Source organism: Eublepharis macularius, chromosome 8 (genome assembly GCF_028583425.1).
Source record: "Eublepharis macularius isolate TG4126 chromosome 8, MPM_Emac_v1.0, whole genome shotgun sequence".
NCBI lineage: Eukaryota > Metazoa > Chordata > Lepidosauria > Squamata > Eublepharidae > Eublepharis > Eublepharis macularius.
This window is the reverse complement of record NC_072797.1, coordinates 12,672,449-12,696,565: the sequence shown is the minus strand read 5'-3', so window position 1 is coordinate 12,696,565 and position 24,117 is coordinate 12,672,449. Positions and strand designations below refer to the sequence as shown.

General features: G+C 43.2%; 1 protein-coding gene across 3 annotated transcripts in view; it reads left to right on the top strand.

The window, feature by feature from the left end:
• The first annotated feature begins 511 nt into the window (after nt 1–511).
• Nucleotides 512–24,117, top strand: part of SMAD2 (SMAD family member 2) — a 64,484-nt gene continuing 40,878 nt past the window's right edge. For 2 of the 3 annotated variants that reach the window (XM_054986484.1, XM_054986482.1), the window contains exon 1: nt 512–592. The gene's annotated coding sequence lies outside the window, so the exon portion shown is untranslated. Of the gene's footprint in view, nt 593–979; nt 1,077–24,117 lie in introns of those variants that run through there. The other variant, XM_054986481.1, reaches the window with a different exon arrangement.

The following is a 24,117-nucleotide window of genomic DNA, read 5'->3' as shown; positions in this document are numbered from 1 at the left end:
TGAAGACAAAAGTTTCATCCTCCTGAGGTAAACTTTTTTCCCCCTGATTCAAAAAGTGGTGACCATTGGACCTATTTCCTCTCTGCCGCAGGAGCCAACCGCTGCGCGGAAGGTTTCTATTGATTGGCGGATGATTCCCTGAAAAGCCCCTCCCCCCTCCCCCGTGGGCAAAAATCGATGAGTTGAGAGAGGGGGGGCGTGACGACTTCTTGACGAAAACCATATTGATGCCCTCTCTGACCAATCCAACGCTTCTTACCTCCCCGCGCGCAACTGTTCCTTCCCTCCCCTCAGCCTCCTCTCTTCTATGCGCGCATTGGCGGCGGCCGCCGCCAATCGCCGCCTCGAAAGTCAGGCAGAGGAGCCGAAGAAGTCCGAGGGAGCGAACTCCTCCCGCCTCCCTTCCTTCTCAAGCCAATCCGCGCTGCCGCTGCCTATTGACCGACCGGAGCGGTGCCCAACCAGAGAGGGAGGGGAGGCGGGCCGGGGCTGCTCGCCTTCAGCCAATGGCGGCCGCGAAGCGCTGAGGGAGGGGGCCCAGTCAGCGAGAAAGAGAGCGAGGGCGGCAGAGGCGCAGCCCGGGGGCGCGGAGGTTGGTCTTGGGGGGCGAGGGAGGAAGGTGGAGGGCCGGAGGGTCGCCGACGGGCGACCGGAGGCAGGCGGTGGCTGAGGCCGGCGGGCCAGGCCTGTGGCCTGGACCGCGCGAGGGGGGAGGGGAGGCGGCCTCGCTTTGTTGTGGTGGTGGTGGTGGTGGTGGGGGAGGGGGCGGTGCTGCTCTGGTGGGGGAGGGGAGGCCGCTTCCTGCACCCTCTCGTCGGGGGGGGGGAGATGGAGAGGGTAGGGTTGGGATCTCCTGCGAGAGGGGGGAGGCTGACTGGCATTTGAGGGAAAGGGAGGAGGAGGGGTGGGGGTTCCTTTGCTGACTCTTCCCTCAACCCCTCCCCCTCACTCGCAACCCTTCTCCGTAATCCTTTGCACGCCTTGCTTTCTGCAGCCAGCATCCACTTCCACTACAGCGAGAAAAGGTTGAGTAGAGGGGCGGACTGACTGTTATCCCTCCTTCCTCCCCATCCTAGGTTTGTTTTCAAAGGCGGCGTGCATTTGTAGGATTTGGGTCCAGGGGCACCTAAGAGACCCGCAAGGTTTTCAGGGTATACACTTCGAGACTCAAAGCTCCCTATTTCAAATGCATTTATTTTTGCAGTTTTAGGTGGGTAGCTGTGTTAGTCTGCAGTAGAACAGCAGGATTTGGGTCCAGTGGCTCCTAAGAAACCTGCAATGCTTTCAGGGTATGAGCTTTCGAGTGTCAAAGCTCTCTTTTTTAAATGCATTTGTGTTTCTAGTTTTAAGTGGCTAGCTGTGTTAGCGTACAGTAGAACAGCAGGATTCGGGTCCAGTGGCACCTAAAAGACCCGCAAGTATGAGCTTTCGAGAGTCAAAGCTCCCTTTTTAAAATGCATTTGTGTTTCAGTTTTAAGTGGCTAGCTGTGTTAGCATACAGTAGAACAGCAGGATTTGGGTCCAGTGGCACCTGAGAGACACGCAAGATTTTTGGAGTGTAAGCTTTTGGAGGATCTGGAGAAGGGAGCTTGTATCTGAAGGGAGCTCTGGTTCTTGAAAACTTACACCCTGAAAATCTTGTTGGTCTCTAAGGTGTATTTGTAGTTAACATTGATTGTGTGTATACAGTAGTCTTGAGGCTGCCCTTTCAAAAGGGAACAAATTGTGGCTGGTTTTTTGGGGCGTGTACGTGTACTGGGGGAGGCTTTGCAGCTGACTCAATGCCTGTGAGATTGTAACTTGTGCAACTCAACCCCTAAACATGTTTTATTCTGAAGGTTCTGAGTCTGGTGGCACCTTAAAGACCAACATGATTTTGGGGGTATGAGCTTCTGAGAGTAAAAGTTCCCTTCTTCTATTGCGTTGTTGTTTGTAGTTTTAGGTGGGTAGCTGGGTTGGTCTGCAGTTGAACAGCAGGATTTGTGTCCAGGGGTACCTGAGAGACCCTCAAGATTTTCAGGATGTACGCTTTCGAGTGTCAGAGCTCCTTTCGAGTGTCAGGGCTCCGTTCTTCAGGCTTGAAAGTGTACACCTTAAAAATGTTGTGGGTCTCTAAGGTGCACTTATATTTGTAGCTAACATCAAGCACGTGCAGTAATCTTCAGGATGCCTTTTCAAAAGTTGGGAACAAATGTGGGGAGTCGGAGGGTGTAATGAAGGGGGGGCTTTGCTACTGACTCAATGTCTATAAGACATGTCTCATGCATTTTGGCCCCTCTAAACATGTTTTATTCTGAAGGTATCTTTTTTCTTTCCTCATGATAATAAAATTGCTTGCTCTTCTTTATATAGGAAACTAGTGGGGTTTACTCCTTGAGTAAGTACATACGGGACTCCTACTTTGGTTTTTCATTGTCTAACCGTCTCCTGTCTGTTATTTCTTTAGGGGTAGCTGAGCAAGAGGCAAGTAACATAGGTCTGTAGAATAGTGTTAATAGTAGTTGGTTGCCCTTTGTTACCCCCAATCCCTTTGAACTAAAAATAATACTGAACAAGTAATAGAAGTTTTATTTTTAAAAAAATTCTGCAATTCTGAGAATCTTTATTAGAGAAAGTAAGACCCATTCAATTTGATAGGACTTCTGCGAAAAATGTGGTTCGGGTTCGCGTGTGTGTGGGTATTCCCTGTGCTTGAACTCTGGAGTCAAACGAAGGGTGGTATAGTTACTCATCTTCCCTGGAGATACAATGTGGAGGAATGCATTTAAAGTTCTCCCTCACCATTGGCACCAAATTATGAGGAAGGAGGTTTTGGGTTGGGACTTTCACAATTCTGTTCTTTATAGTGAAATGGTTGGGAGTGAAGAAGGTACTTAAGGAAGAAATACTGCCAAAGGCAGAAATTCTAAAAAAAAAAATTAAAAAAAATGCCCAGACAAGTGACTTCGGCTCATTCTTGTCTTCATTGCTATCTTTCCCTTTTCTTAATTCACCCCCCCCTCCCCAACACTCAGGGACCTGAAACAAGATGCAGAGTTAGTTACATTGCTGCCTTTTTGCCTGAAGTGAAAAATAGATTTTAAAATTTGAGCTCTGTGGTTCCACCAAAATTAGGCTTAAAACAAAAGAGCTAACATGGCTAACTCCTCAACAAAAAAGCTGTTGATAAATCTTCTTTTTTATTTTTTTACTCCTAACAAGCCTGCCAAAGGTACTACTGAGTAAAACATGATGTGTCTTTCCAAGGAAAGACAGTTGCTCTTGTAACCAATTTTCTGGTCTTTGGAATGAAATTTTTGTGAAGATTATGTGGAAAATTCATTGCCCCCTCCCAGATAGGTAGGTTTTTAGGTCAGCTGAAGAATTTGAATCTTGTTTTTGAGAGAGGAGGTCTTTAAATGTATAAGTTGTATAAGGAGTTTTCTCACTTTGGCTGCTTGGTCACACACACGTTTCTTTAGGTTAACTTACAATTTATTGGGATACAGTTCTTGTAAATACGCGAGAGGCTTATTTCACTTTTTAAAGGCAATGCACTCTATAAGTGCTTTTCTGATGGGCGCAGATAGCTCCAGACTAATTCATGTTGGATGATCTATGCATTATAAGGTCTTGGTTGCTATGTGTGCATGCATCACAGAATTCCCTCAATAGCATGTCCTGTGATTAAGGATGTGAACACGTAACATGCTTGTGAGGAAAACAGATGCCTGCTTGAAAGAATGGCTTTGGAATAGGCAAAAGAGAACTAGAGAGGGGGTGTTTAGTGAGTTGCAGTAACTGAGTGCTTTCTCTGACAACTACATTTCTAATAGGAGTTGGGCTGTGGCTCAGTGATAGAGCATTTGCTTTGCATGCATAAGGTCTCAAGTTCAGTCCCTAGCTTTGGCAGTTAAAATGATTGCATAGGAGACTGCTGCCTAAGACCCTGGAAAGTCACTTCCAGCCAGAATGAATAACATAGGCACTGATAGCCCAGTGGTTTGACTTGGAATAAGGCACCTGCGCGTGCATGTGTACATATGTAATAACAATAATAACATTCGATTTATATACCGCCCTTCAGGAAAACTTAATGTCCACTCGGAGCGGTTTACAAAGTATGTTATTATCTCCACAACAATCATCCCTTGAGGTGGGTGGGGCTGAGTGAAAGAGCTGTGACTGACCCAAGATCACTCAGCTGGCCACAAGTGGAGGAGTGGGGAATCAGACCCAGTTTTCCAGATAAGAGTCATGCTAGTCTTCACCACTACACCAAACTTGCTCTCAGTTTAGTGCTACTGAAGAGCTACTGAGAGCTACTGAAGTGTTGTTCTTAGTTATAAATAAGAATTCAGGTAGTTTTGTTAACAGCTACTTGTGTCGTCACCTGTGGCAAGTAGAAAATTGTCCCTGGGTAGGGATGCTTAACAGAAACTACATCTGTTATGTGCGCTTAAATAGGAATTAATTTCTCTGAATTCTCATACTGAGAGAACATGAACCCAGGATTGAGGTGGATAAGGATGAGGCTTAAGTGCACGGATAAATACAATGAGGCTGGTTAACGGATGCTTTTATGAGCTTGTAACTCTTTTAGATTCTTTTTAAGGGGGCAGAGTCTGCAGATGAGGAAATCCCTGTTCCTCCCAGCGCATTAGGTTTTGTAGGGGATACTCTTGCATCTCTTCTAGGTAAGAGCAAGCAAGCTAACCATCAGGGAACAACTTCGTATGTTAAAAGTGGCTTAGTCTTTCTTGTCCTTGTAGTCTGAAGGCAGACTGCTGCTGTTCTGTTCACGCTTAGAGAATTTGAAGCTGTTGTGGTTTCCCCCCAGGCCATTTGGTGAATCCCTTGCTGATCTGGGTGTTGGGCCCCCACTACACCTACTTCCAAGCTGTAAGAGTTGGGTACCTCTTAAGATTCTAAATTAATCTGATTTTGTGTGTATATTTAAGTGCCAGGTATGTCTGCACTCCCAAACACACAGTTGCCTGCTAAGTAAGGCTGACAGTTGTATGAAAGGATTACATTTATATAGTTTTGTTTTATCTGCAAATGTTTCAGGGTTCCTTCTCACAGCTGTTGGCTCTGGTGTGAATATTCTTACTGCCTAGATCAGTACGATAACTGGCTCAGAGCTCTGCTAAATGGAGTTGCGCCCTTCTAAGGCCATTGACTTCAGGGGCTGCAAATCTGGTTCGGATCGCAGTGTCAGCCTTTCTTTCAAATAACCGCTTGTAATTGCTCAGATAGTGTAATGTCATGGAGGGGACTTCCACGAGGTTGAGCTCTTTTGCGACTTTATGATTTGACCTGACATTTGGCTTGGAGTTTCAGAATACAAGTTCAAAGATCTTGTGGTAACTGGAAATTCCTGTCCGTGCATATAATAGGAAATTTATGCTTTTAAGAAATAACGTCACCATACTCTTAGAGGTTGAAATTGTACTTGTGTTGTCCTTGATGCTGATTCGAGATGTTCCAGATAACAAAAAAAAATGTGGCATTGCAAATCCAGGTATTTGGGAACAATTAACACGGTTAAATTTCTTTAATGGAGTTGTGCCACAGTGCCATATAAGCAGGGGTAATTAAATATTGGTGGCTATATGCATAATGCTTTTAAGCCTCATACAGAACCACCTTTGATGACGACTATCTTGGTTATTTGCTATTAAACCTGGTACTCAGTTATGTTAACGATTCCATTAACAAAGTGATTTGTAAGATAATGTAGGCACTTTGGTTATATATAGTCTCTAGTTGTGGTCAGATAAGTGGTGATGGAGGGTTTCCTCCCTTCGGCGTTATATGCGGTTTCAGAGTAAATGGTAGGCAATATGACTGACATTCAAAAGTACTAAGGGGTTGGTTAGAGATATAATATGGGAGATGATGGTGAAGGGGGATCCAAGATGGTGATGGTTAGAATTGAGACTTCTCTGCAATGAAGTCATTATCACCCAATCTCAGCAGTAGCCTTAGGCTGAAAGCTTGCTAACAGGTGATCTTCCTGTTGAGACGCTACCCCAAAAGGTTCTGTGCCTAGACTAGCCCCTTCTCATGATACTTGGTAGATGAGAGTAAAGCAGGGCTTCCAGTGCTGTGCTCCGGTTTGCTAATGTTATTTCCTTGAGTTTGGGGTGAGATTTTATTTATTGATGAAAACATACTTTGCCACTTTCCCCACCCCTTTTAGGGTCCCTAAGTAGAAATGTAAAATTTCAAAAAAATTCAAAGCCATGGAAAAGGAGGGTTTTTTTTCCTCCCGGTTTTATCTTTCTGGGAAGAAACAGGCATTTTAGGATAAATTGAAATATATACAATACTTTATAATTTGGTTAACATATAAAATTGTACTATTTGAGTTGTTTATGGATTTTCTAAGCATAAATATCCCTTGTCCATAAGAAAAATTTGGAAGTGTACGCAGTACTTGAGACCTCTGTAGCATCTTAGTGCATATATCTTTAATTTCTGCCATCTGAGAGGTAGGAAAACGAAAAGTTGAAGGTAGAAAACAAATCTGTAAGAAACCAAAGGAAGTATATTGGACAGTGGGCCACAATAGGTAGGAGTGCCAGCATGTTTGGATATTAAGCTAAAGTTTAGATTGAACATTTAAAATACTGAACTCTTTAACTATGTATTAACTTCACGTAAAAGAGCATATTGTTGCCAAAATTATTTTCATTTAACCAAAAAAAAAACCCCTTTAAATATTGTACATTACAGTATACATTTTTCCATGCATCCCAAAATATCCCATTTTTTTCCATTGGGAAAATAGAAGAAGTCCTCAGATTCTTTCAGGATATATGCATTGAGTGTGGAAAAAACTTGCTTTGAGAAAGACTATTGATTCTAAAAGGTAAAATATTTCACAGAAGTTTGCTCCCCAAATAATCTCTTAGAAAAACTGAAGAAATAACAGGATGGGGACTGGATGGGAAAAGGCCTCCCCCACCCCTGGCCTTCACAGGCAGAGATGGTTGACTCCAAAATGTCACAAAAGTCTTCTGTTCCCCCTTATTTTCACTTGGGTGGTATACCCAGAGGCTGCTGTGATGCTGTGGCTTCTGGTCTATTTCCTCCACTGCTAAGTACCCTTGCTATTTTGGAACAGTAGACTGCTAGAATTTCTATTTTCATGTTGACCTGTCTGGCAGTGTTCGTTAAGCAAAATTGGTTGAGGAGCAACTCCAGTCTTTCAAATGCAGTAAGCAAAGAACCACTTGGAGGGGCGCCTTGTAAGTGTGATGTCCCTTGGAGATGAAAGATGGTGGTGGGCGGGGGGTTCAGAAGAGGCTGGATGAAGCTCACAGGTTGGGAGTTCTACCCCAAATGAGAGATGCTTAGAGATGTTACACTGCTGGAAATTTTGAGGCAATGGAAATCATTTTTGTCTTTGTTCCAAAAATGGATATTTAGGGAAAATGAAACATATACAATACTTTCCTGTCATATCTAAACCTTTCTGCTGCTTTATAACTCTTAGTTACATGGAAAAATTGTTATTAATCGCTACTTCCATGGTATTTAAAAGTATAAATGCCTTAGTTTCTAAAAGAATAATTGTAAATATACCCACTTAATGCTGAAGTCCGAGTGGTGCAGACTGCTGGACTCTGTGCTGTCTTAGCACATTCCATTCATTCCAAAAGAAAAATACATTTCACAGGAGTTTTTTCAGTACTCCCTCAAACTTTGCAGTTTTTCCATCAGAGAAACAATGCTTTATGTTTTGAGTGATTATAACCTTGTCTTACACAGTATTTCATTCTGAGGGGGAAAAATATTTTATAAGAGTTTTCTGAACTTGAAAAAACTGGGGAAAAAGACTTGTAAAAACTGGGGGGAAAGACCCCTCCAAGACATGTACCACTCTAGGGCTGGCTAACACATAGCAATCATTTGTATATATCTGATTGCATTCCCGTACTAGCTGTGAGCTACTTAGGTTTTTTGCTTCTGAAATGATTCCAAACTCCAGCAGTACATCACCAAGTGTATCTTCCATTGAAAGTGTGTAAAGTCTACATAAACAGAAGTTATGACATCAGCGGTATTCCCGTATCCACACTCATGGACTACTCAGGGTCCTCATTTGCTGGGGATCGTATTTGAAATAAGGAGAGATGCTTGTATGTGATCGTACTGAATAGATCCCCAGCCTGTGCATTCGCCTGATCTATGAGAATATTTTCCCCTTCTGTTTTTGTTAGGGCAGGATCAGACCGTCTCTGAGATCCATGCAGTGCAGAAAATAGGAGAGGCAGACAACTTGTGCTTTTGTTCTGGGGAAGGAGAAAAGCCCCATCTTTTAATTGTAGTCAATGAGAAGATGCTGGTCTGTGAGCCACAAGAATGGAAATTGTTCTGCTCTATATGGTTAAATCATGGTTTCAGTCTGTAATATATGCATATGTTTTAGGAAATGTTAATGAAAAAGAATAACATTGACTGTCTTGCATTACGTTCATTCGAGAGTGGCTTAGAAGGGAGTTTTTTTCTCCTAACTTGGAGTTACCTAGGGAAACTGACTTGCAATAATAGAGAACAGACAGAATTTCTTCATACTGTGCCCAATTAGCTTGTGGAATTCACTATTTTGAAATGTGATGAGTAGTAGTTTGAATAGCTTTAAAACAGGATTAAGATTCATGGGCTGTCAGCAGCCATGAGATGTGGTAACTAAATGGCACCTCAGGCGGGCCTGTAAGACAGAGATGTTCCGCCAGGTGTATGGTTGAGGCCATCAGGGTTTCCACCAAATGAGCCTCTCTCCCGGTCTCTTCTGTGTCTGTAGGGGGTATTGACCATCTACCCCCCATATATGAGCAACCACGCATGTTAAGTCGCATCTCCACCTCCGTCAGATGTTATATGATTTTTATATAGTGAGCAGGTGTTTTATTAGAAAGCTGTGTTAATTTATTGTGATTTTATCTTGTATACTTTATCTTCTGTTGTAACCCGCCCTGAGCCCGCTTGTGTGGAGGGCAGGATATAAATATAATAAATAATAATAATAATAAAGAAGGTTGATTTGCTTCTAAGTGCCAGATGCGAGTAACAGACAACATTGCTTGTGCAGTGGTATGGGTTTTACAGAAACATCAGAACTTTTCTAAATTTTCTAGAAAATTATTGGATACCCTAGAGATCTGATTTAGCATCTTTATTTTGACTAGATAAGTAGACTAATTTTAAAAAGGGCTCCCCTGGTTTTATGTTCCAGTAGCAACAACTATTTGCACTGGAATATTTTTTAGGAAAAAATAAGTGTGGTTCAAATGTTGAAAAATTTGAAGTTTTATATGGAATTATGTCTGTTGGTACTTGTAATACTATATAGGCAAAATAGCATGTACTTCCTTGTATTCTTTAAACTCAAGAAACTATAAATGGTTGACAGGTAAACTTTAACCAAATAACTGTATATGCTTTAGTTGTCCACTGAAGTCACTAGGACATCTAATTAGTTGCATTAATCAGTCCATATCAGATGCCAGTTTGGTGTAGTGGTTAAGAGTGGCAGGAGAACCGGGTTGGATTCCCCACTTCTCTGCTTGAGCCAGCAGGGTGACCTTGGGTCAGTCACAGCTCTTTCAGAGCTCTCAGTCCCACCCACCCACCTCACAGGACGATTGTTGTGAGGATAATAACACACTTCGTAAACTGTTCTGAGTGTGGCATTAAGTTGTCTTGAAGGACAGTATATTGTTGTTGTTGTCATTGGGTTTGCTTTTGATTTGCACAGCCAAATCTACAATTCTTATATCTCACATGGTGGAATAGATTGATTCCAATCAGGTGATCGCATAATTTTATTTTTCATTTTGGTTATCTGTGAATTTATCACCCTTGCACTCCACCTAAAAACACTCCACCTAAAAAGCAATGAAATGTACTCTCACATGATTCTTATGGATGGTAACCTAAAAACATTAAATATGTTGTTTAACCTGCCAGGTTTGCTTAATATTTTGTTGGCAGTAGCATCCATTCATTGTTAATTTTACAAAACATGATGAAGTAAAAGCATTTCCACAGAAGAATAAGCCACTGGAAAATGTTCCACCCCATTTCTGAACATGCCTGTGGTCTTCTGGAAGTGTCTAACGTGCCAGACAAGGTGGAGGTCTTCTTCTTTGGGTGTTGTGTGATGAGTGACTTCAGATGATGGGTGACTCAAATACTATAGATGAATTGTTGAAGGCTTTCATGGCCGGAGAACGATGGTTGTTGTGGGTTTTCCGGGCTATATTGCCGTGGTCTTGGCATTGTAGTTCCTGATGTTTCGCCAGCAGCTGTGGCTGGCATCTTCAGAGGTGTAGCACCAAAAGGTGCTACACCTTTTGGTGCTACACCATTCTTCCCACTGGATTCGAGACAGGATTGCTGAGCACTAAATAAGAGGTAGCATGTGTCCATTGTCAGTAAGTGACCTGACTTCAAATAATATGTAGCACCAGTAGATATGTCTCTGGTGGATTATGGTGCGAATAGCAGGAGCCTGGGACAAGCACACTCCAGAAAGCTCATCTTGCATCTGCTTTTCCTTTAGGGGAGAGGCCATGGCTTATTGATAAGAGTATCTATATTCAGAAGGTTCCAGGCTCAGCCTCCAGCACCTCCAATTAAAAGTATTAGGTTGCTGGTAACGTGAAAGCCTTCTGCTGGAGCGTGGTGGCCAGTCAGAGTAAACAATAGTCATCTTGAAAACCAGTACCCTAACTTGGAATAAAGCAGGTTCAAGTGGCATACACCAGTAATACCTAACATTCTGTGTGCTCCGCATTTCACTGGCTTTGTAGCCTTTTTTGAGAGAAGTTAATGGCCATCCAGTTCTCCTTTACCTGTCTGAGAGAGACTAAAGTATGGAATACGGCCACAAAACGAAAGGGTAGGTGTTTCCTGATGTGCTGTAAAACAACTTGCAGCCTAAAGTTAAGGCAGCAACAATAGGACATTGTGAACAGTATTTGAGGCAGCGTTGCTCTTGGGGCCAGTTTCCTATTTACAGTTGCAGGGATGATATCACTATCTCCAAGGCTGTGCATAACACTGTAGTATGAGTCTAATCCTTTCTCAAAACTTGTAGTCATTTCAGATTCTCCTCCCGTTTCTGGAAAAACTGGGCCTGGATATGTGATTGTGCCTTTGATCAGGAAACCAAGAAACCGAGCCTGTGGATGAAGGAAAAATTGACTTTGTGTTTTGCTTTTTTTTGGCTGTTGTGTAAACCTTTTAAGGATTTTAAGATGTACATCGCTTTAATGGGCCACGCATGTAAATTCTAACTGGAAGCCTCCCTTTTGGGGCCTGACTTGCTAAGTGAGCTGTAAATTCTGCTTTCTAAATTGGATTTAATTACTTATATTGTAAAGCCGAAAGACAATACCTAAGCTTACTTAGTCAGAATATTTGTAATTGTTGATCTGTTAAACTGAACTGCTGCAGGTCATGGGATGGGATTAGTTGTTCTAGCGGTGCAGAAAGTAGCTTGGTATTTGCTATCTATGGGAGGTTGCAAGAAACTGGAACGTTTAAAATAAATACTAATCTAAACTTTCAATTACTGGAGTTAGTTCATGTACCAATCAACTAAGTCATTGATGATTATCAGTTTAATGTGCTTAATAGATACTGGATAAGGATCATGTTCTGCTCATTAAAGTGATCAAAATCGGTAACTTGTATTTTAGGTTTTCTGCTGTAGCTGGGAGCCTGTTTCAGATGTTGAATTGTTTGAGAGCAGCGATTGAAACTAGTTGACTGTCCCACTGCTTTCTGTTTTATACTTTATGAGCAGGTTCCTGGCAGTAGTCTTTGATTGTTGTTTGAGTGAGTGAGTTTTAGAGGTTGTATTTGCATCATTGTATGTACACTCTTCTCAACATGAACATTTCATACAGTGAGACGATTGGGAACTTTTGTGACAAACAGTGTAAAATGATCCAAAAACAGGCATGGACCTGATTAATGGATTCCTAATGCTTTGTTTTCCTTAACCCAGTCCAACCTAAATTTTTAAATTGTATGCATGCTTGATTGGAAGTAAGGGCTAAACGAGATGGCATCTCTTTTCTGCAGATAGTTTTAATGGTTATGAACAGCCATGGCTGGTGTGCATGCTAAGATTGTGGCTGTGGCATAGGGGTTTAAACCAGACCTTGACAAATGTTTGGCTCTGGAAGCCAGCCCCAAAATTTAAGAGCCAGACTCCTTTTCCAGACTTCAGAATTTTTCATTTTAATGACTTCATTTTCTAATTATCATACCACATAACCTAACTCAAAACTCTTCACAGATTCTCATAATTTTATTAAAGTTATGACACAATTTTTGTAGTATATAAATAAATACGGGGGTAAATGTGTTTGCATCACCATAACAAAAAGATAACGTCTAACCCTAACTTCTTTCCAACTAAAAGCTCTGTGTAATTGAATTTCAGAGCCAGTCTAGGAAGCAACTAGTTAAGAAATGAATTCATGTACCACCACTGAAAGATGTCAAGTTACCATATAAACAAGCTATGGCAAGAACGTTATGCGCATGTATTTCTTTGTCATATTCTGATGTGGAATAAATTTGTATTTCTCCTGAGAATCGCTAAGATATACTACAATAAAGTGGTTACTAAAGATCCTGGGTGCCAACAGTGAAGTTTCTAGGAGCTGTGGTGACCTGGTGCCTGGAATTTGTTGAGCCCTGATTTAAACTTTTCTTCTCCGTGTCAGTGTCCAGAACTCAGTTGCCCCACTTCCTCCAAGCTGCTTGCCTGTGGAGGAGCCATACAAGTACCACACTAATGCCCATAGGCTTTTCTTTACATAACAGATGGGAGTGTGGGAGGTGAAATTCCTGATAGGAAAAACCCTTGGGATATCTCCTTTCCCCATAATGCTGAGGCCTTAAAATTATTCTCACATGGCTGCTTTATACCTCTCAAAACATCTGGGAGAATTTAATAGGGTTGCTTGAGCTGCAGTTAGCTTGGTTCTAACTTCCATTGAAATTGGCAAGACTTGGTTCCAAGTAACTGCCTAATTTTGGTCAGCAGTTCTCCCTCTGAGGAAAGGAGGACATCTTGGGTGATTCCCACCATCCAATCAGGGAGGCAGGAACTAACTTTCTTCCTCTTCCTGTCTAGCCTGTGGGACCACCCTCTCTTCAGTTCTGTTCCTGCCTCCAGGGAGAGCAGTTCCGCAGCAGTCTAGCTCTGCTGCCTTTTTTCTCTCTATCTCTTATTCATCTTTCTTCTTCCTCAAATCATTCTTTACCTTACTCCTTACTTACTTCATTACCTTACTCTCCTCCCATTTCCTCTTCTTTTACTCCTCTTGCCAAAGAAAGAAAAGAAGAGGACGAGATGGTCTCTAGAGAGTCATCGGATTCTGAGGAAAGCTTCGCGGAGAAGAATTTGGGCTGTTCCCACGGAGAGCCGTCCTACCGGCGGCAGGAACAGGCCCAGCCAGCACCAGCATGCCTCTGAGGCTGTATGGGTTCCCTGGCAAGGAGAATATGGGCTGTTCCCATGGAGTGCCGTCCTACCGATGGCGGGAACAGGCCCAGCCGGCACCAGCATGCCTCTGAGGCTGTATGGGTTCCCTGGCAAGGAGAATATGGGCTGTTCCCATGGAGTGCCGTCCTACCGATGGCGGGAACAGGCCCAGCCGGCACCAGCATGCCTCTGAGGCTGTATGGGTTCCCTGGCAAGGAGAATATGGGCTGTTCCCATGGAGTGCCGTCCTATCGATGGCGGGAACAGGCCCAGCCAGCACCAGCATGCCTCTGAGGCTGTATGGGTTCCCTGGCAAGGAGAATATGGGCTGTTCCCATGGAGTGCCGTCCTATCGATGGCGGGAACAGGCCCGGCCAGCACCAGCATGCCTCTGAGGCTGTATGGGTTCCCCGGCAAGGAAATGGCCTTGGAGGAGACGCAGGCCTCTCAACAGCCCCGTCTTCCACAGAGGGAGCTTGTTAAAACAGCGTGCCTCAGCCAGCCAGCTGAGAACAGCGCCACCTGGTGGAGCTCAATTTTGGCGGGAAACAACGCAATGCACTTGCCAGTCTCCTGGCAGGAGAAACATGGCTGAAACATAATCCAGACACCCAGAGCTCCAGCCGACAAGCCCAGGAGGGCCACGTAAGTGTTCCTCCAAGCGTGTTATACCTCCAGAATTCCTGTCAGCAATTAGACTGACTGTGAGGGAGGAAATCCTGTTACTTTACCAGTCAGAAGCACCTTGGCCCTATAAAGATTCCAGGAATCTCAGCCCTGACTCCATGTGAATGTGCCCATGCCAATCTCCTGGCTGGAGATTTTACAGCAGGCCTTTCCCCTTTGGATTTAGCCCTGCTTTTACAACAGGATCTAGCCCTGCCTTTCCCTGTCAGATGGGTAATGTATAAAGGGCGCAGTTTTGCCAGTGTCTTTGAACCTTTTAACTCTTAAGACTAACCAGGAGAGAGGAAATAGTGGTGTGGTGTCTACCTCCTCCTCCCTCCATGAGTAAGGCTGTAGTTCTGTGGAAGAGCTTCTGCTTTGTATGCAAAAGATCCAGGTTTGTTCCCCATTAACTCCAGTTTAAAAGATTAGGTAGATGAGGGGAAAAAATCTCTTTCTGAGACCCTGGTGACCTGCTGCCAGTCTGAGGAGAGAACACTGACCGATGGTCTGAGTCAGAATAAGGCAGTTTGTACCGTTTATCAATCAGGGATCCCCACGGAGCAGGGGAATCACCCTCAGATGGAGTTTGTAATGACAGGGAGAAGGATGAATTCCTTCAGATGTGGAAAAGGAAGAAACATCCCTACCAGAACAGTCAGTCCAGCTGTCAGAATCTGAGGTCTACCAGTATTTACACCTAAGACATTCTCAGCCTTAGAGCTGTAAAAATTAGCCTTGGGGGAGTAGGACCCTTAGACTGGGAATACCAAATCCAGCCCAGGGAAACGAGTCACTTCCTCGTGAAGGTTCCTCAGAAAAGGTCCTCCCATTTCCAGAATATTTGTGGAGAAGGTTCAAGGCTGAGTGTTCTACACCATAAGCCAATTAATAATCCCCAAATTTGGTCCCCAAAAAACTGTACTTACTACCTTTTTTTGCTATGAGTTGTTGCAGGTACCTGCGATGGAACCTCCAGTGGCTACACTTCAGTCATCTGGGCTCTGGTCAGAAGATTGGTAAGGATCAGTCAGAGACCACTTAGACAAGAGGAGAGAGGCCATGCTAACGAGCTCACGAGGCCGGGACCATGGCTATTAAGGCTACAGCTATTGTCTCAATTGCCTCAAGAGGGTCAGGAGTATGGATCTGGAAACTGATCCAACTCCTCCTGTACAACAATAGCTGCCCCCATTGAAGGGGCAAACAGAAATGTAAGGGCCAATACCTTCAAGACAGACATCATCCTGGATACATTTACCTTTTTCTTCTAGGATTATGGTCTTGACAGCAGTGACAAGCTGGCACGCTTGAGTAAGAGCATGGCCAGCAGATTCACACTCTAAAAATATCATCCTGGCTTACCTCTTTCAGAGAGACAAGCTATTTGGGGGTGCCCTGGGAAAGATCTGGATTGAGACTTAGGACAGAAGAATGTGTTGCCAAAAACACTCAAACAATCTGAGAGGAGATCCATTGGACCTCAGCCTTTTATTCATAACACACACTACTAAGGTCCAGACAAGATTCCAAATGGCCATCCTGAGGTTAATCTAGGCAACCCTTTAATAAGGGGGGGGGGGTCTTTTTAAGACCACACTTGTAGTATAGCGGTTAAATAACTGAACAGTGATGCAGTCCTCTGTAGGTTTACTTCTCACTGCTGCCATGAACTTGCCACATGGTCTTGGATAAACCAGTCCTCTCAGTCCCAGCTCTCCAGCTGTATTGTGGGGATAATGCTTACCTTTTCCCAAGATCAAACAGCCAGTTCTCCACACGGGGAAAGAGATCAACCTTAATACCCAGATCTCTAAGACAGAACTTGCTAGCTGCCCCGTGAGAGGCCAACTACTCTTTACCATCAAGCTTAGGTTGACAAGCAGGCAGGCCTTACACATAGTCTCACAAGGCTATTCCATACAATTTGAAAGCTGCCCTCCAGAAAGGGGTCTACTCAATCTTCTTCTCAGTCCCTAAAAAGAATAGGGACTGGAGGGTGTTATTAGACCTCAAGTTTTTTGAACAAGTTTATCAAATTATATCACTTCTGAATGGAGACTCTGTGCTCAGTCGCAGTGACTAATCGATCAGAAGAACACATGACATCTATAGATCTCACAGAGACATACCTCCATGTACCAATTCTGACAGCCCATCAAAATTATCTTAAGATTTTATGTTTAAAAATAAATAAATAAATAAAAATTGGCAGTTCTGAGCCATCCTGTTTTGGCCTGTCCATCACACCAAGAGTATTTACAAAATTCATGATCAACCCCATCATACGTTTCAGAGACGGGGTATTCATGTTCACTTGTACCCAGATGATCTCCTGATCGGTTCAAGAGAAAATCTCACCACAACACTCAATTCACCATTCAGTTCCTACAAGCTTGAACACCTGGGTTAGATCACAGTCACCAAAAGGGTTTTTTCTATCCCTCACCAAAGAAAAGGTCAGGAAGACCAAACTGCTGACTGAGACTGTCATCAGAGTGCAAAATCACTTCTCACAACACTACTGAAACTGATGGGTTTGCTAGTTGCTACCTACAATGCAATACCTTTGGGGTCGTCTATAGGCAAGACCACTTCAGACCTTTCTTAGATCTCATTAACAACAGATCATGGAGAAGACAGATCTTCCCATTCAGATACCACTTCAGATCAAAAACTAACTGAGCTAAGGTCACCAACCCAATGCAAAGCAAAAGATTCATGATCCCTCGAGAACAAATATTTACAGGTGTAAGAATCAGGTTAGGCATGTCTTCCTATCAATGACGTAGAAAGGGGAGCAATTTGTCTGGCCCTGTTCCAGTTCAGAGCTCTGTATGGACAAGGTTGCAGACAAAATATATATAAACAAGCAGGGGGGATTTAAGACCTTGAAGTGACACAGGTGGCAGCAAGGATACTTACCTGGGAGGATGGTCACCTAGCTTCAATCAGAACTGTACACATCAAAGGCATATCCAGTGCCCGGGCAGACTGGCTGAGGGGACAACGGGAATAGTCCCTTAAGAAACATCTCATAACATTGCACTTCACAACACCTCATGAACCTGTGTGCGCCCCAACACAGCCATCAACTACCGGGGTACATGACAAGATTTGTTCTACTCACAAGCAGATGCCCTGACATTGCAGTGGCCATTAGGCCTCCTGTATGTATTACTACCCTTACCAGTAACAGACCATGCCTTTCCACCCTCCAACAGATGGTGATATTTCCACCTTTCACCCTACTGACCTCTTCGGTCAAGTTACAGCAGGGACCAATTTGGCTCCCTCATTTAGACTTACTCTGCTTAACCATGTGGAAATAGAAAGGAACGGCTTCCTAAGATGGGGATATTTCTGAGAGGTGGCCAACACTCTCCTAGCATTCAGAAAACACTTTATGCTCAGAATTTACAACTCTTATTGGGAAGCCCTTGTTATGCCAATATAGATTAAAATCATATGCCAATGATCAATACTGAACAATACTAGGCCTAGCTTCTATACTCTCTAGATGAACTTTTAAACTTTACATGAACTTTCAGTGTATTTTTTCTATGTGTAAGGTAATTCAACAGGTGTGCTTTCATCCTTTGACAATTAATTAAAATAGTGGACTCTACCGAGATTGATGTTCCTCTATCAGAGATTCAACCAATGGTGATCGCCCAACTTAACTTTCCCTGACACTTGTTAGAGATTTGTAGTTTTGTTGTGCAGTTCAGATTATGACATAATTTTTTAACTAATTGGAAGGCTGTACTATGAAATTATGAATATTCAGTGAAGTGTCAAACCAATCAATATTTGTTTGTGCTATCATGTGAATAGACCCTAAATATTTGCATATGATTAGGTATATAATTGCAAACACAGAAAGAATAAGCAGGGTACTGATGGAAGAGATCTCTTGGGAGAATCTAGGTGAGAAACTATTTCTACCTATGTATTTCATAGAAACTTTGAGCAATGTTAAACTTAGGATTTATTGAGAAATGTTAGTGAACTTATTTCTTATTGCCTTTCTATGTTCTGTTGTTATAGGATTCATATTAATAGCCATTTATATTTTGATTGCTTGCTTCATTAAAAAACTAGGGTATATTTTCAATAAAGTGAAATAAACTCTAGATTGGTGTCTGTGTGTTTGATGGGGAGTTGCAAAGCAATATCGAACCCTATATAAATAAATGTACTGATAAACAGCTGGTTCAAAGAACTTATCTGTTTGACAGGTCTAAAGACTAACTGCTTTCGGCTTCCCCGGAGAGAGATCCATCTTTCTCCTGGCAAGTTGAAACTTGGTTTTAGACACGGGCAACTGTCCCGTTACACCCTCACTCAGTAGACATTTTACACAGCCCTGACCAAGCATCCATTTGAACCAGATGTTCCCCTAAGAAGGCTGAGAATGAAGACTATCTTCCTTATTCTGTTCGCGTCTGACAGAAGATTTAGTCAGACCTGAACTCTGTATCTTTCCCAATAGTAAGGTGATGCCTCGTACTGTCTTCCAAAACCGTATTCCAAACTGCATAGTTTACAAGAGATAAGGCTACCATATTTATACCTGTACCCTAAATAGACGAGGGAGAGGCTCTGACACAACCTAGATGTCAGAAGGAGGATTAAGGCCTCTGCTCCGAATAGTGCAAATTAGAAAGTCAGTCTTACTGTTTTTAAATATATCTCATCTCAGTTTAGGGAAGAAAATGTCTTCAGCAGCAGTAGGTGCCAATAGCAAAACATACACTATCGAAACTCCTAAAAACTCTTTTCGCAGAGGTTCCTTGTGGAATACCAGCTCACTCTTTGAGGAATGCTACTACCAGTGCAGCGTTACACGGGAACACTTTTGTAGAAGAAGGCTGCAAGTTTGTCAGTCTTGACCTTATTAAGATGCTACAAATCGAATCTATATGATTCAGCGGACACCGACTGTAGTGGAAAAGTACTGCAGTGCATGATCATGGACGAAGACCACATCCCACCCAGAAACTGGAAACTGCTTTGGGAGCACCCAAGATGTCCTCCGCCTCAGAGGGAGAACGGACCTTTGGACACTTACCGTGAAGGGTCCTTCTCCTCTGAGGAAAGGAGGACATCTTGCCCTCCCCGGGTCTCCGTCCTTCTCTACCCTGCTGCCTCATTCTTATAACTCCTCCGGGTTATGCTTTATTTACAGTACATGTTAATGCAACAGGTGTTTTTTCTCTCAGTATTAACAGTTGCTGAATGATAAATTCAATGTTACTGCTTTGTGGAGTCACCTGAACTGAAGAGAGGGTGGTCCCACAGGCTAGACAGGAAGAGGAAGAAAGTTAGTTCCTGCCTCCCTGATTGGATGGTGGGAATCGCCCAAGATGTCCTCCTTTCCTCAGAGGAGAAGGACCCTTCACGGTAATTGTCCAAAGGTCCGATCTCCACTACCGTCTACATAATCTGTAGATCAAATCAAATCCTCTCTCCATCCTTTGCTTTCACAAAGGAATTCCCCCGCTCTGTCAGGCTGCTGCTACCGTCCTTCAAAGGATGAGGCGAGTTCTTGGGCTGTAAAAAATTCCATGCCATAAGCGTTTTATGCTACAGCTCAGCTGTTTTGGAAGCCTGGAACAACTGGAACTGGAACAATCAAATGCTAAACACTTCAAAAGCTTGGTGCTCTACTGCGATCAAGGTGGACAATCTTATTCCTCTAGTCGTTTTTAGTTATGGTCTTTCACAGGTAGCAAACTGCTTTAATTGCTGTCATAAAATAATATTTGATTTATATACTACCCTTCAAGACAAATTAACGCTCACTCAGAGTGGGTTACAAAGTATGTTGTTATCCCGACAACAGCAATCACCCTATGAGGTGGGTGGTGCTGAGAGAGCTCTGGAAGAGCTGTGACTGACCCAAGGTTACCCAGCTGGCTTCAAGCGGAGGAGTGGGGAATCACACCCTGTTCTCCAGATTAGAGTCCTGCTGCTCTTAACCACCACACCAAACTGAGTCTCAGCTATAGAAGATAGGAACTAAATGCAGTTGCTGGTTTCTGCTGTTAAATTCTATGCAGCTGTGTGCCAAATTTGGTACACGATCCTATAATGGTTGACCTTTTCAGAACTCTGGGGGGTGGGGGGGGGGTCACTCATATTTGACAACTTGTTTGCTTGGGGAATTCTGTGTCTGCTTAACAGCTGAAGGGTGTTTCTTCTCTGCTGAGTGTGCTAAAGGATAATGTTCTAGGCAGGCTGGTAACTGTATTCATCACAGGTAAATGCTAGCTCCTCTAGTAGAATGCCTCCGAGATAGGATTGGTTTTTGTTTTACTTCCTTGTAAAGTATCCTTAATTTATTAGCACTGGTCATTTGGAGTGGCTTGTATGGGACGAGATCCCCTTCAACTTTCTGATCTGTGGAGAGGGCTATCTTTAATTTCTCAAGAAGGGGGGGATCTAAATGGGGCAGGAACTGTTTCCCTACTCAAACCTGCCAGATCACTTCATTGGTTAACTCTTTAGTGTCTTGTCAAACCACTACTCGGTAGTAAATTCAGAAATCCGGGACTTGGTTTCAGACACTGCTTGGTCATGATGCATACTTAGATGACCATGGATCAGTCACATGTGCACCAATGTACTTTGTGGGGATGTTGCAAAGGGACTAATCTCCCATCTTTGCTCTGTGTTCTTCCCTGAGTTGTATGGAAGGCTAGGGAATAAATATGAGAAAAACCTAATGACGTCTTGACTTTGAATTTGGCAGGGATGCAATATCTTCACTGCTGTTAGTAGTTTTGTTTTCTGTTGGGTCTGTGTTTAAATATTTTGACTGCACAGTGTCTAGCTCTTCTTTAAAAAGAAATGAGATTTGTATATGCTGTGATAACATTTTAGTTTCCGTTGCGGCATGGCTTTTCAAAAGTAAGCCTTTCACCAGGTGCGTGATGTTGACTCAGAAGATGGTGACTGCGTTTTGATACGCGAGTATACAGTTAATTTGAGATACGTTGGAGGGTGGATTGGGAAGGTGGAGAAATAGTGCTGTAGGAATACAGAATATACCCTCGCTGCTGGAGCACTAGGAAACCATTTGCTTGTGCATGTCCATAACTTCTCCTGTCTTGGTTACTCGACAGCTGACGACTTTGCAGTTGAATTTGGCTCCTTTGCATGACTTTGTTTGAGGTAATGTTATATGATTGCTTTCCAGTCAATGGAATTGGATATCTGGTAGCTCTTCCATATACATGTGCAATTCATCACTAGATGCCGTCATTAGCTTGATTTACACTTAACGACAAACAGCACACATCATTAAGGGAATGTAACTGCGTTAGTCCCTGCCTTGCATGCTCACTCTGCCACCGCCATTTCCCTCATCTCGTGTTATTCAGTTAATCGCTTTTGTATTGGCTTGGATTCCTTGGAGAGCAGAGAACAAATAATAGTTTGTAATTCAAATGCGATGACAGACTGTGGCTTGGCAAGGATGTGAAGGTGGTTAACTGATTGCACTTGAGAAGGGAAGTTAGTGGAGAGGCAGAGGGAGCATAGGAGACTAAGGATAAACCGCGTGTCTGTTCCTGTAATGACAAACTAGGATTTGTCACTGAATCAGCCAGTGAGTTATAAAGAGCATGTGTGCATGTGTGTGAGAAATTGTATTGAAGTCACATATCCAGACTGGACGAGGGTAGAAGAATGACTGTTCTTGTATTGGGCAAAGCTTCTGTGATCCTCTGTTCAAACTGGAGGAGATGTCCGAGGAGTCTCAAATACTTTCTCATTTGTTGTTTGTTCTGTTTAACGTCTGTGAGCAGTTCAGTCCGTTGCCATTTTTTCCCTTTATGGGAAGAGCCATAGAAATCTAGCTCTAAAAAGCTAAGGGGATAGCAGCTGCACTGGAGTCCATAGTCCTGCCACCGATGCCCACCATACACCCCTGTCAGCCCTATATGGATGAAAGGCTATCTCTACATCCCCCTCCCCAACACAACAAGGAAAGGACCACTGTAGGGAGACCTGTAATGTGTCAAGTAGGAGTTCTATATCTGCCACTCTCCTGATTGCTCTGTTGATGGTGGTTCAGATCTACCATCATTTGGTGAAAAATTCTCTTGGAAAGCCCACAAAAACCCCACAGCAGAGCAGTTAGATGCAGCCTTATGCCTACAATTATTTTTGCCGGTGTTTTACCCAGGTGATAATGGTGAGGGACTTAGTTGCTCTCCTAAGCAGCTTACAGGCCGGCCTTGAGAAGAATAACAGCACTCTCTTAAGTGGAATCTCTTCCACAGTAAAACTGAGCTTCAGGATACATGTTGGAGATCTAATATGCCAGGCACTGTAGCTGTGGTTAAAGAATAACAATGTTAGGAAGGACATTTCATGGAGACGTTCACTTGAACCAGTTGAATTTGATCCACGTTGCGTTAGACAGTGAATGCCAAATGCTGATCAGAAGTCTAGACCTGCTAGTGGAAAGTCTTACCCAGTTTTTTACTTTATAAGAAGTAGTTGGTGGCCATAGAATCACAGGGTTGGAAGGGACCCCTAAGGTCATCTGGTCCAGCCCCCTGCACAATGCAGGAAATTCACAACTACCCATTAACAGTTTGTAGGAAGTGGTAAGTCTAATGCATGGTCTTGACTGTAACAGTTCACAGTGTTCTTTAAATATAAAATACTCGTCTGGGACTTTTAGTTGTGTACACAAAACACCTTAACATTCTTCTAAATAGGAAGCATTCCAGTTAGCTTCACTAGCTGACATCAGAGTTGAGCTAGGGCTGTGGCTTTATTACTGCTTGGGACTTCTTACCTTATAGCCAGGTTCAAGTTGGTTGAGTAGCCAGTGGAAATATCACAGCTTGCATAAGTGGCCAAAAAATTGAACTGGCGTGCGACTGAGGCTGTTGCTCAGCAAGCTGGTTTCTTTCCCCTCACCCTTCCTCTTCACACTCTTTACTAAAGAACGAAAGCTGGGGGTCATCCATCTCCCCCTCCAGCAGGAGGCTGCAAGCTTCTTCGAGTGCTTTTTTATCAGGAAGTGTGAAGGTCACATTGTTCCAAGATCAGTTATGGCTTCAGTGGAAAGTGTTCTGTATCCCAGAACGGGAAGGCTGGATTCTTTAGAACAAGTTGCCTCTTTTTAAAGGGCTAGGGAACAAAGCCTATTAGACCTTTACTTTCTTTTTTAAAAATCTTGTTTTTAGAAGGTGAAAACACTACTTTTAAGAAGCAGAACCTTCTGTAATTATCCTTGGATAGTTTCAGGGTGATAGCACCAGAGTTAGTGATCCGCCAGCGAAGCCTCAGGTTGTGGCATAGTTTTGGATGGTGGGAGTGTTTGGATTAAGATACTTTTGTCTTTTCAACCTTGATCAAAAGAAGAGTATGAGTTTAGTACCTCTTAAACATTATGCTGCATTATACCAGCTGTTCAATTCCCAGTGGTTTGCAGATGTTTTTTGCAGCTACTTAGAAGGGGAGTGTCTTGAGGGGTGACTGGCTAGATCTTTCCCTGAAGATATAAAATTCATAAGTTCTAACTGTCCTTGATTGCAGCCAGAATTGCTGCAACTGTCCCCGTCCCCTGATGCATGAAATGGGGGTGGTGGTGGTAACTGTGTCTGTTATGCTATGGAGGGAGGAAGCGAACCCCTATTGTCGGGCGGATGTGGGCAAGTTGTTTGGGACTCAGATGTACCCCTGCTCTGCCATTCTTTGTGCATACATGTACAAAATTTGTCACCTTGGTTATTTTGCAAACTATTTTTTGTTAGTTGTAAAAAGACAATCTGAATGCGTGTGAATTTGTTTAGCCTACTTAAATATTTCTACTGCTCTGAAAGCTAGCTACCAAAGTTTCAAGGCAGTACCAGTGCTATATATTAATGAAAGGCTAGATCAAGACAGCCGTGTTAGTCTGTCTGTAGCAGTAGAAAAGAACAAGAGTC